Source organism: Triticum aestivum, chromosome 7A, assembly GCF_018294505.1.
Source record: "Triticum aestivum cultivar Chinese Spring chromosome 7A, IWGSC CS RefSeq v2.1, whole genome shotgun sequence".
Lineage (NCBI taxonomy): Eukaryota > Viridiplantae > Streptophyta > Magnoliopsida > Poales > Poaceae > Triticum > Triticum aestivum.
In genome coordinates this window covers 121,259,954-121,270,081 of record NC_057812.1, presented here as the reverse complement: position 1 = coordinate 121,270,081, position 10,128 = coordinate 121,259,954, and the positions used below count along the sequence as shown (strand labels likewise).

Below are 10,128 nucleotides of genomic sequence, written 5' to 3'. Positions count from 1 at the left end.
ATTATCAACCGTAGATTAGTTTCAAGTGGATGGATCGATAATCCATGACTTGATCACTTAGGATCCATCCACTTGAAAATAATCCGCGGTTCTTTCACCCAGTGATATAATAACTCATTATGATGTAACAACAATCTCTAAATTGCTACTGTATGAAAACCTGTATAAAGGTGTATGAATGACGACCTAAAATAAAAAAATAGAATACGGAATAATAGTAGTAGCGCGGTATGAGACGCGCTACTAGTAATTACCAGTAGCGCATTTTCTTCCACACACTACTACTAAGTAGATATAGCAGGAGCGCGTGTCAACGCACGCTACTGCTAACCTTTAGCTGTAGCGCCGTAGCAGTAGCGCAGTTACCTACGCTACTGATAGGCTAAAAACCCGCGCTACTGCTAGGCTTTTCCCTAGTAGTGAATGCATGGCTTCTCCTTGGATGTCTCGGTGAGGATAAGACCAGCTTCAGTCTTATCTGAAGCCTCATCAACCTAGCATAAATGCATGACAGATAAGCATTGTTAACCGTTATGCACATAAAACCAGTACAAGATGACCGGAAATTTCTTAAAAATGCACACTAGTGATTAGTGACATGACATTCGATATAAATACCTTCATGAGTACCAAGTCACTGAGAGGCTTCATGTCTTTGACATCATCAGATTTAGGAATACCAATGATGTCATCCGCTTTCGTAATGAGATGCTTGGGGTTGTTGTATTCAACCTCAATCCTAGCATACTTTGAATATACAACTTGAGATCCGGTCTAAATTAAAAAAATACACGGGGTATTTGAAGTATTACTGTATTAGCATAATATTCACCACTAACATAAGCTTTGGTTCAAACTAGTTGGTGCATGGAACTCATCGATTCAGTGGTCTAACTAGCATTCTTGTTTTTCCATCTGGCTAGTTATTGTCGATATCTTGAACCTGGCTACACCCATAGACTGAACTAACTCATTTCTCCACGTAATCCCTCAGGGAAGCTAGATAAATGCCTCTTCAACCATTGTAAAAAATAATATTATGTTTTAAAATTGCATAACCGTTGAATCTCCCATGTTTTTTTCCTTTCGGGACAATTAGTGTGATTGTAAACTCTTTGTCCGTATTCATATTTTTAACTGAAAAAACCAGAAACCCACCACCTGAAGTTCTGAGTTGAAGACACATAAAAGGTAATATATCTGCCTTTCACATGAGTTAGTGTCACATGATAGATCACATCATTAACTTGGTCTTAGTGGCCATGCAGTATACACCATACTCCCTCAGTACATTCTTCAAAGAATGTACTTCCAACTTTGTAGGAAAGTCAAACTTTTTTATGTTTGACCGTATTTATATAATAATGCACCAACATTTATTCCATCAAGTTAGTAGCATTAGATTCACGATAAAATGTATTTTCATCATATAACTATTTGGTTTCGTAAACATTGCTATATTTTTGCACAAACTCGGTCAAACTTTAAAATAGTTTGACCCTCCAACAAAGTTGAAAGTACACTCTTTAAAGGACGGAGGGAGTATGTTTATTTTAACTTAGTTGGCTACAAGATAGTGACCCCTATCTCACCATATCCACTTACACAGACAGTGCACAACAGAGTAAAAATGTATCAAGACATACAAATAAGTGCACCCCCAAAAGGGAGGAGAAAATTTACAGGTAAGACCTTGGCACCTTATCCCCAATGGTTCTACCCCCTCCAACAACAACAACCTCGCCTCCCTAAGCCTTAGACCGTGTAGACGATGGAAGCAAAATTCTACCAATGGTCTCCTCCTCAGCTGCACTCAACTTCACAAGCACTTTGTCTCCTAGAATCTTGAGCGATGTATATTGCAGTTATGTTGACAAACTGTAACCAGCTTATACAACGCCAAAGAAGCACTCCCTAAGAATAATGAATTTTCATTGCCATAGTTTTTATCCTTTTGGTGACGATAGAGGCAGCCTTATCTTGGGGAGCCTCTCAAGGTCTACAAACTCAGCACGAAACAAAATCATTGATTATTCTCTATGGATTACTGCAAGATAACCTGTAATCACTTTCGGGTATTTGAGGCACATAATTATGAGCAAATAAAGGGACCACAATACATGGTTCTCCTGAAAGTGTGGCTCAGCGCCTTCTTGAGCCTCAACAGAGTCCTTCACCAAGGATGGTATTTGTTTCGGCAAGACAGCTAGAAGGGACCATGACCTGCACTATTCTTTCATCAGAGTGACTAACAATGATGAACTAGCCACATGTGATGGCATGAATTTTTTGGCTCCTAATGCGGAAGCTTTCGTCAATACATTTCTTCCAGCTTATTTTGTGCATTATTGCTACACGCAACTTGTAGTTCACGATGTAAATTATCTATCTGGTAGTTGAAAATTAGTGTGTATGATATGATGTCCAATTATTTGACTTTAGAGAGTAGTTTAGTGTGGAAGTTGATATTCATGTAATGATGGTGCTCTAGTTTAGTATGCATGTTCGGTATGTCTACTCTTATTCCTTCTGAACAAGTACATCCACTGGTGATATGTGTTTTGTTTTATGTAGAACTGATGACGCTCTTAACTACAAACATAAGCATAAGAAATAGTGCTCATAACTACACACAAATGCATGAACTACCTATATTTAAATGGATGTTTCATGCGACTCTCAAATTAGCATTGTTGTGATCGCCACATGATTAGTTTTGAAGGGTTGTTGATTCTAAGCTGGTGTTTTCTCTTTGACTATAGAATGTTAGGCTCTATTTCCATGAACTTTGTAATAGATAAACAATTTTTTTGACTAGGTGCATCGTCTTGATGTAGAGGTTGACAGAGTAATAAAATTGAACCTTTTGAAAAAGAGTTAGGGATTTTTTAATTTGCTGAAATGATCTATAAAGTTCATAGCGGTTGACCAACCAAAGGACAAGTTCATATAACCAAAAGATTCTTAGTTATTGATGAATGACTTCATGCCACTGTCTGCCCACAACTCTTTATAAGGAGCGAGTATGACACACAACTCTTTTACAAGGAGCAAGGCTTCCCTTTGGAATAACTGAGTCAACATTTTACTTCTATTTTAGAATTCCATTAAGTGCGCTATTTTTTGCTTCTCTATTCACAATGGATTTAAATTTGGTGGTATAGGCATAGAAGGTAACAGGAATTATCCATGAATAGATGGAATTAGAATATGCACTCTCTCTGTTTGAAAGGCTGCTATCCGTCCACCTATTCCTCCACCATTGTGCCTCTTCCTCTCCTTTTTTTGTACCGGGCATACCCCTTTCCATTTGCATTAAACGGAAATACAATTGTGCCAAAACATAACCAGGAAGAAAGGAAAGAGGGTAGCGAGTTCAACGCACTGCCAGGAAACCCACTGTGCTGCCTCTTCCTCTTACCCTGCTGCAGCAAAAAATCTAAGTTCCGTCTCATTTCTCTTCTAAACACCAGTCCTACCTGACCAACAACAAGGTTTTGTTCGCTTAGGGAAATAAGGTTGTGCGGCCGATGGTCCAGGGAGCAACATTGAAGAATTAGCCATCGATTTGATAGGCTTGAGTGCAGACTAGATCTTCCGAACTTGCTTACCTGCAAAACATATCCTCTAGTTTTGCTTACTTTAGACCACTCACAGGAAGATGTTTGTAAGCATATGCAACCATGCCCTTCACAGAAGTAAGTTCACATATATTGTAAATCATCATCATGTCGCCACAACATTCAGCTAAGCACTAATTACACACATAATGTAAAAGTAGTGGGAAAAAATTTCGTCCCTCAAACTTCCTTTGTAAACAAACTTGGTAAATGCTTTATCCCAGGACAAGTGATTTGCTCACACAATTCTATCCGAAATAGCATCAAGTGATTACCAAATAGCATTCTTATCACTCATGCTAGACTCTATCATGAAGTCAAAACTAACACAAAGTAAAAAAGCCACACACTTAAGTGAGCTCAGCCATCACATCTGACACTCTCAACACAATGTAGTTCGTGCCGTCAGCTCCCTTGAACTCGTTGCCTGTGTAATTGGAGTATAGCATAGTGCTTCTTGGTGGCACGGACAATGACTGCGTCTTTCCTTCCTCGTCGAGAGAGCCTGGACCAACAACTATGACCTATATTAAGAGGTGAATTGGTTAAACACTTACTAGTTCAGCATAGACTCTAACCAATGGCAATAACTCACTGTTTCAATGGATTTTTTTTGAAAAGGAGGATTCCCCATCTCTGCGTCAAGCAATGCACACGGTCATTTTATTATATCATTCAACATGACCCAACAAAACAAATACATGAACCAACCCAATGCTACATGTCTAGCAACCAGACCATCAAGCTTGATGATGTGTTATAACCTCGCATCAACACACACCATCTAATCCAGTGGCCTCACCAAGCCACCTGCTGGCAAGACGAGAGCACTAGCCAGTCTAGCAGACCCTCAATGCGCATGCACACACTGTAGAATAAGTCGTCACCATCTTCCGTTGTCCCACCTTTTGGAGCGATCCATGCATTCACCTTGACAGGCCAATCTACCATCGACGCCACCACGCCGCCAGAGAACACCATCCTCCTATGTGTGCCCATCAACAGTGGCAGAGCTACTGCAAGGCTACATGGGCCATGGCCCGCCCAACTTTGTAGCATTTGCTTCTAATACAGTCAGCCCATGGGCCCAGAAAAGTAAGCTAATAGCATTCCTTTGCACTCTGGCCCTCCCAATTGTTAGCAGCAAGTTCCGCCATTGCCCATCAACACGCGTCCGATAGCGAGACTCCACTGCACCATGTCACCGAGACATGTTGTCGTCGACGTGGAAGATGCAACAACGTTCCACCTTTGGGGCCCTTCAGTCAATACCAGCTCCAAAACGATGCCCCCAGGAGGACTGCACCTAAGGCATCGTCATCATCTGATCCGGGAGACCTAGATCTAGGGTTTTCCCCAGAGTAGCACAAACTCGGTGACGTGGATTGAAACGACGATGCCTCGACAAGGATACGACTGAGGGAGTCCTGGATAAGGGGGTCCTCGGGCGTCCGGGCTATGCAACATGGGCCGGACTAATGGGCCGCGAAGAAACAAGATAGAAGACTTTCCCCCGTGTCCGGATGGGACTCTCCATTGCGTAGATGGCAAGCTTGGCGTTCGGATATGAAGATTCCTTTCTCTGTAAACCGACGTTGTACAACCCTAGGCCCCTCCGGTGTCTATATAAACTGGAGGGTTTAGTCCGTAGAGGCACTCATAATCATACAGGCTAGACATCTAGGGCTTAGCCATTACGATCTAGAGGTAGACCAACTCTTGTAACTCCTATACTCATCAAAGTCAATCAAGCAGGAAGTAGGGTATTACCTCCATCAAGTGGGCCCGAACCTGGGTAAACACCGTGTCCCCTGCCTCCTGTTACCCTCGATCCTTAGACGCACAGTCGTCTAAAGGCTCGATGGCTCGATCGATCATCTACAACAATGCTGCCATGAAGGATATTTTTCTCCCTGCCCAGATCTTTGTATTCATCGGCTTCGCACTATGTGCCAACTCGGTTGTCCACCTAGAGAAGATCGACAACTACACCCCTGGTCACCAGATCAGTTTTGGAAATCTGAACTATGTCGCTGATATCTGATGAGACTTGATCTTCCAAGGGTTCGCGACCCCAAACACCGCTCCAGCCTTGTACCTGGAGCGCGTCAGCAGGTCCGAAGATGGGAGTCTAGAGCCCGCCGGACTCTCTACGGCTATAGAGCTCAACACTGGAGAACCGAAGAGAATAGTGTCACCGGGGGTCATCTCAAGGCCGGACTCTTCTCTAGAGACTGGCTCCGAACCCTCGAAGTCCACGTCATGCGAGCTCGGCCCGAGAACTTATGTGCCCGTCCAAACCTCGCTCTTAAACAAGGCTTTGGACTTAATGCGATCCCTCGCCATCACAGAGGAACCACTTTTGAATTATGCCCAGCCCGGACTAGGGGCTAAAAATAGGGAATTTTACTTCCCACCCACCACCCACTTCATAGCCACTGTCGACGATCTAACCGACATGCTCGACTACGCCTCCGAAGACATCGACGGTATGGACGACGATGCCGGAGAGGAAAACCCGCCGTTCACCGGACACTGGACGGCCACTTCCTCATATGATGTGTACATGGTGTACACACCTAAAGAAGGCGACGGTGATGATGAGAAGGATCTAGTCGAGGACGAACCTCCTGAGATACCATGAAAGCGTCGACGTCAGTGGCGCTGCTCTAAATCGCGTCACGGAAAAGACAGCAATACCGGCACCGGAGACAATGACACTTCAGAGAACACTGAAGACCAAGAAGACCCCATCGAACCAACATCCGAACAAGATGATCGGGAGGACGGGCAAGTTGACCCCGACGAGGATAGCAACTATTTACCACTCTCCGAGGACGAGGTGAGCCTCGGCAACGAATATTTTATCGTGCCAGAGGAACCCCTCGAACAAGAGCGCTTTAAGCACCGGCTAATAGCCACTACAATAAGCCTAAATAAAAAGCAGCAGCAGCTTCAAGCTGACCAAGATCTGCTCAACGACAGATGGACTAATGTCCTAGAAGCCAAAGAATATGGCCTCGAACGCCCAACAAAGAATTACCTGAAGCGTAAGCTACTAACCCAATTCAACGATGAGGCGCTGGAGCCCATACCACTCACGCGTAACACGGCTGACGGACCTGACCAACCACCACGTGGCCGGGACAGAACGACAACTCAAGCCGAACACCAACCCGCACCACCTCGTCGTAAAAGCAGAGAAACAGCAGCTTGGGGACACACTTATGACCTACGTCAGGACCTGGACAATAGATCGGACCAGACCAGGTCAATCTACGGATCAAGGGGGCATGCCCAAGCGCGAGAAGACAACCATCAGGCCTGGCGCGACAAAGACAATCCCACCAGGGCCGGAAACCGCATACGACACTACAAAAAAATACACTTCCGTGATGATACATGTTTGTCACAGTAGGTTGCTTTTTTTGTCATGCATGTACATCCATGAAAAATTTATGACAGAATCAAGATAGTCATACCTGTGCTGTCGTAGAAGTGTTCCATGACATTACCAAAATTATCATCACGGAAGTGTCCACTTCCATGACGATAAATCGCGTGTCATAGAAGTGCTTTCGTCAAGGGTGACCGACATGTGGCATCCACCATAACGGAATGCCGTTAAGCTATCGGGTCGGGTTTTGGATCCGATAACCCGTTAACAGCCCCGACCAATGGGAAATTTCCATGTGTAAAATTCTTATTGGCCGGACGAAACACGTGTCAGCTCGTCAGTGGGTCAGATAGGCGCCTATGATACGTTGACACGTGGCACGACCCAACAGAGGCCCATTCCTGTGAAAAGGCCGGCCCGTTTCACTTGGTCAAAAGGTGGCGGGCCGGCCCATGTAAAGCCTGTTAACGGCATGTTCGCATATAGCCCATTTACAGCCCGCTAACCCAAGACCCGTTACGCCCTATCCGAATTAGGCCTAGTGGCATCATCTGGTCCATCCAATATGATTCCATCCCGTTTTCACTTCTGGCCCATGTATGGCCCATGACGTCTTTCGGCCCATATGAGGCCCTATGTAACTCTTGACCTATTAACGACTCGTGGTGAAACTGGCTCATAATGAACAGTGTATCACTTTACACCCATTAACGGCCCGTGGTGAAACTAGCCTGTAATGAATAGTGTATCACTTTATACCCATTAACGGCCCGTTATTCCGTTGGGCCGTTTCCAACCCATGTTATCTTTCGGCCTTCTCAGAGCCCATTTATTCTTGGGCTCATTTCCAGCATTCGTTTACTTACGGCCCGTTACTTTCATTTTCTACTTGTGGGCCAAATTCAGCCCGTGGTTACAGTCGACCCGTTTGTGGTCCGTTAATACGTTGGACCGTTTTCATAGCGTCATCAAATACGGCCTATTAACGATGGCCCGTTACGGTCGGCCCATGAACGGACGATTCCAACTCTAGTCCGTTTAGGGCCATAATGCAGCCTGTTATTGGCCCATGTTTGGCCAATCGATCATACGGCCCGTATAAGGCTCATTGATGATACGGCCCGTAGAAGGCCCATTGTTTCTATGGCCCGTAGAAGGCCTACTGTTTCTACGGCCCGTAAAAGGCCCACTGTTTCTACGGCCCGTAGGAGGCCGAGTGTCACTACAGTAAATATTAGCCCATGGTTATTGCGGCCTAGTTTTAAAAAATAGGTTATTGCAGCCACTAGTTAACCGCGGAAAAAGAACTACAATGACTACAAGCAAACAAATAAACAAGACAACAAGGAAATAAATAAGCAAGAAACTAACGCTAGGCCATCACGGCTATTACACATATTACATCCACTGGGCATCAAAGTTCGCCACCAGTGCAAATATAGGGAACAAAGCAGCATATCATATACACTGGCCGTCAAAATTGGCCACCAGTGCAAATAAACGCGGTAGCAAAACAAGAGCATAACTGAAACAACTTCAGAAGAGCTCAAGAAACGTTATCCTGGGTATCCACCATGCTGGCAATAAGCTTAGCAAGCTGATTAGCTTTGTCCTGTTTGGCGCTAAAATCGTCCAACGCTTGCTGTTGCACCAGAAAGTATGCATCTGAATGCTCCAGGACTTCCGCAGTCCTTCCGCTTCTTGTCGCAGCACAGCTGATCGATGTCTTTCAGCTTGTAGTTGAGACTCAATAAACCGAACTAATTCAGACAGTGAGTTTCAATAGCTTGTGCAAGTGGTAGTGGCCAGTAACTCCAACACTAAACCAAGACAGGATGTGTCACTATCCTGAACCTTATCTACATTACTTCCTTTACCGTTGCTTAATAAGGCACTCTTCCCCAATATTCTGTCAGCATTCTAAAATAAGAAACAAGCAGACACATAACAAGTTTAGCATGTACTAGTATATGAAACTCATTTCGGTGAACCAGTTCATTAGTAAGATGGACAGGATTAAACTACCAAGTCTTCTATTGCCAAGTACTAGTACATAATAAAAGCATCAAACAAACATATATCTATGTCCTATGGTAGCAATGGAATCTTAAATTAGAACAATTGTTCTTCAGGTTTAGGCACTTGTTCTACATGACCAGAGTACAGTAAGACGCAAGAATATAATACTTAAAATAGAAAATGAGCTGATAGACCTTACCACATTCTTGGTTCGGGACCAGTACAGAACAAGGCTTTCCCAGTCATCGTCTAGTAAATGTGTCTCAGGCGAACGTAAGGGAATTTGATGAGTTTCTTTGCCGGTGAAGTACGTTTTCTTCAGGTAATTCCGATACTGCCACCAAGCATTCTATAAGATAGCAGAGGTATTAGCACAGGTTACCTCATCCCGAGTTTCCAAATCGGTCCTTCTCTATAGAGACAAATGGGAAAATTTGCTGTATTTTAACCATCATGGAGGTAGGATGTATGGGACGAAGCAAATTAATTGCCATGAATAACATTACTTACACATAACTCCTGGACAAACACCTGCAACTGACATTTTCCTTCATCTTCAGTATAATATTTCCAAGATGGGAAGATACGCACATACGATTTAACAACATCAAATGCGATAGATGCTAAACTATGACTAGCTGGTTGTGCTTCCTCCACAGGAATAGACGTACTAACTGGTGGAGTTGGGGTTCGCCGTGATAGTACTGGCCCTTTGGGCACTGGAGCTGCCTTACTAGCTACTCTTGTTTGGGAGCTCTGTGGTGGAGATGGTGCTGTGTCAACAGGAACTGGGTTACTATCGGCTGGGGTTGGGGTCAGATTGGGTGAAGCTGGTTCTCTGTCCATCATAGTAGGAGTACAATCTGCGAGAGTTTGGGTTATGTGTGGTAGGGCTGGTTCTTGTGCATGTACAACCGGGGTGCTATCTCCACCAAGAGGTAGCACTGTTTTATTTGAAGACCGTGTTTTTAGTCCGCTAGATACTGGCATCACCCGCTCCAATTCAAATGGCTGATAAACAGGAAACATAGTTGAATGTACAGACATTGTATGAGAGACAGATGCAATAGATAGTGTGGAAAAAAGAGGGCA

General features: G+C 44.2%; 1 pseudogene; it reads right to left on the bottom strand.

The window, feature by feature from the left end:
- Positions 1 to 413: 413 nt before the first annotated feature.
- LOC123153152 (20 kDa chaperonin, chloroplastic-like) lies at positions 414 to 1,856 on the bottom strand (annotated as a pseudogene).
- Between the last annotated feature and the right edge of the window lie 8,272 nt (positions 1,857 to 10,128).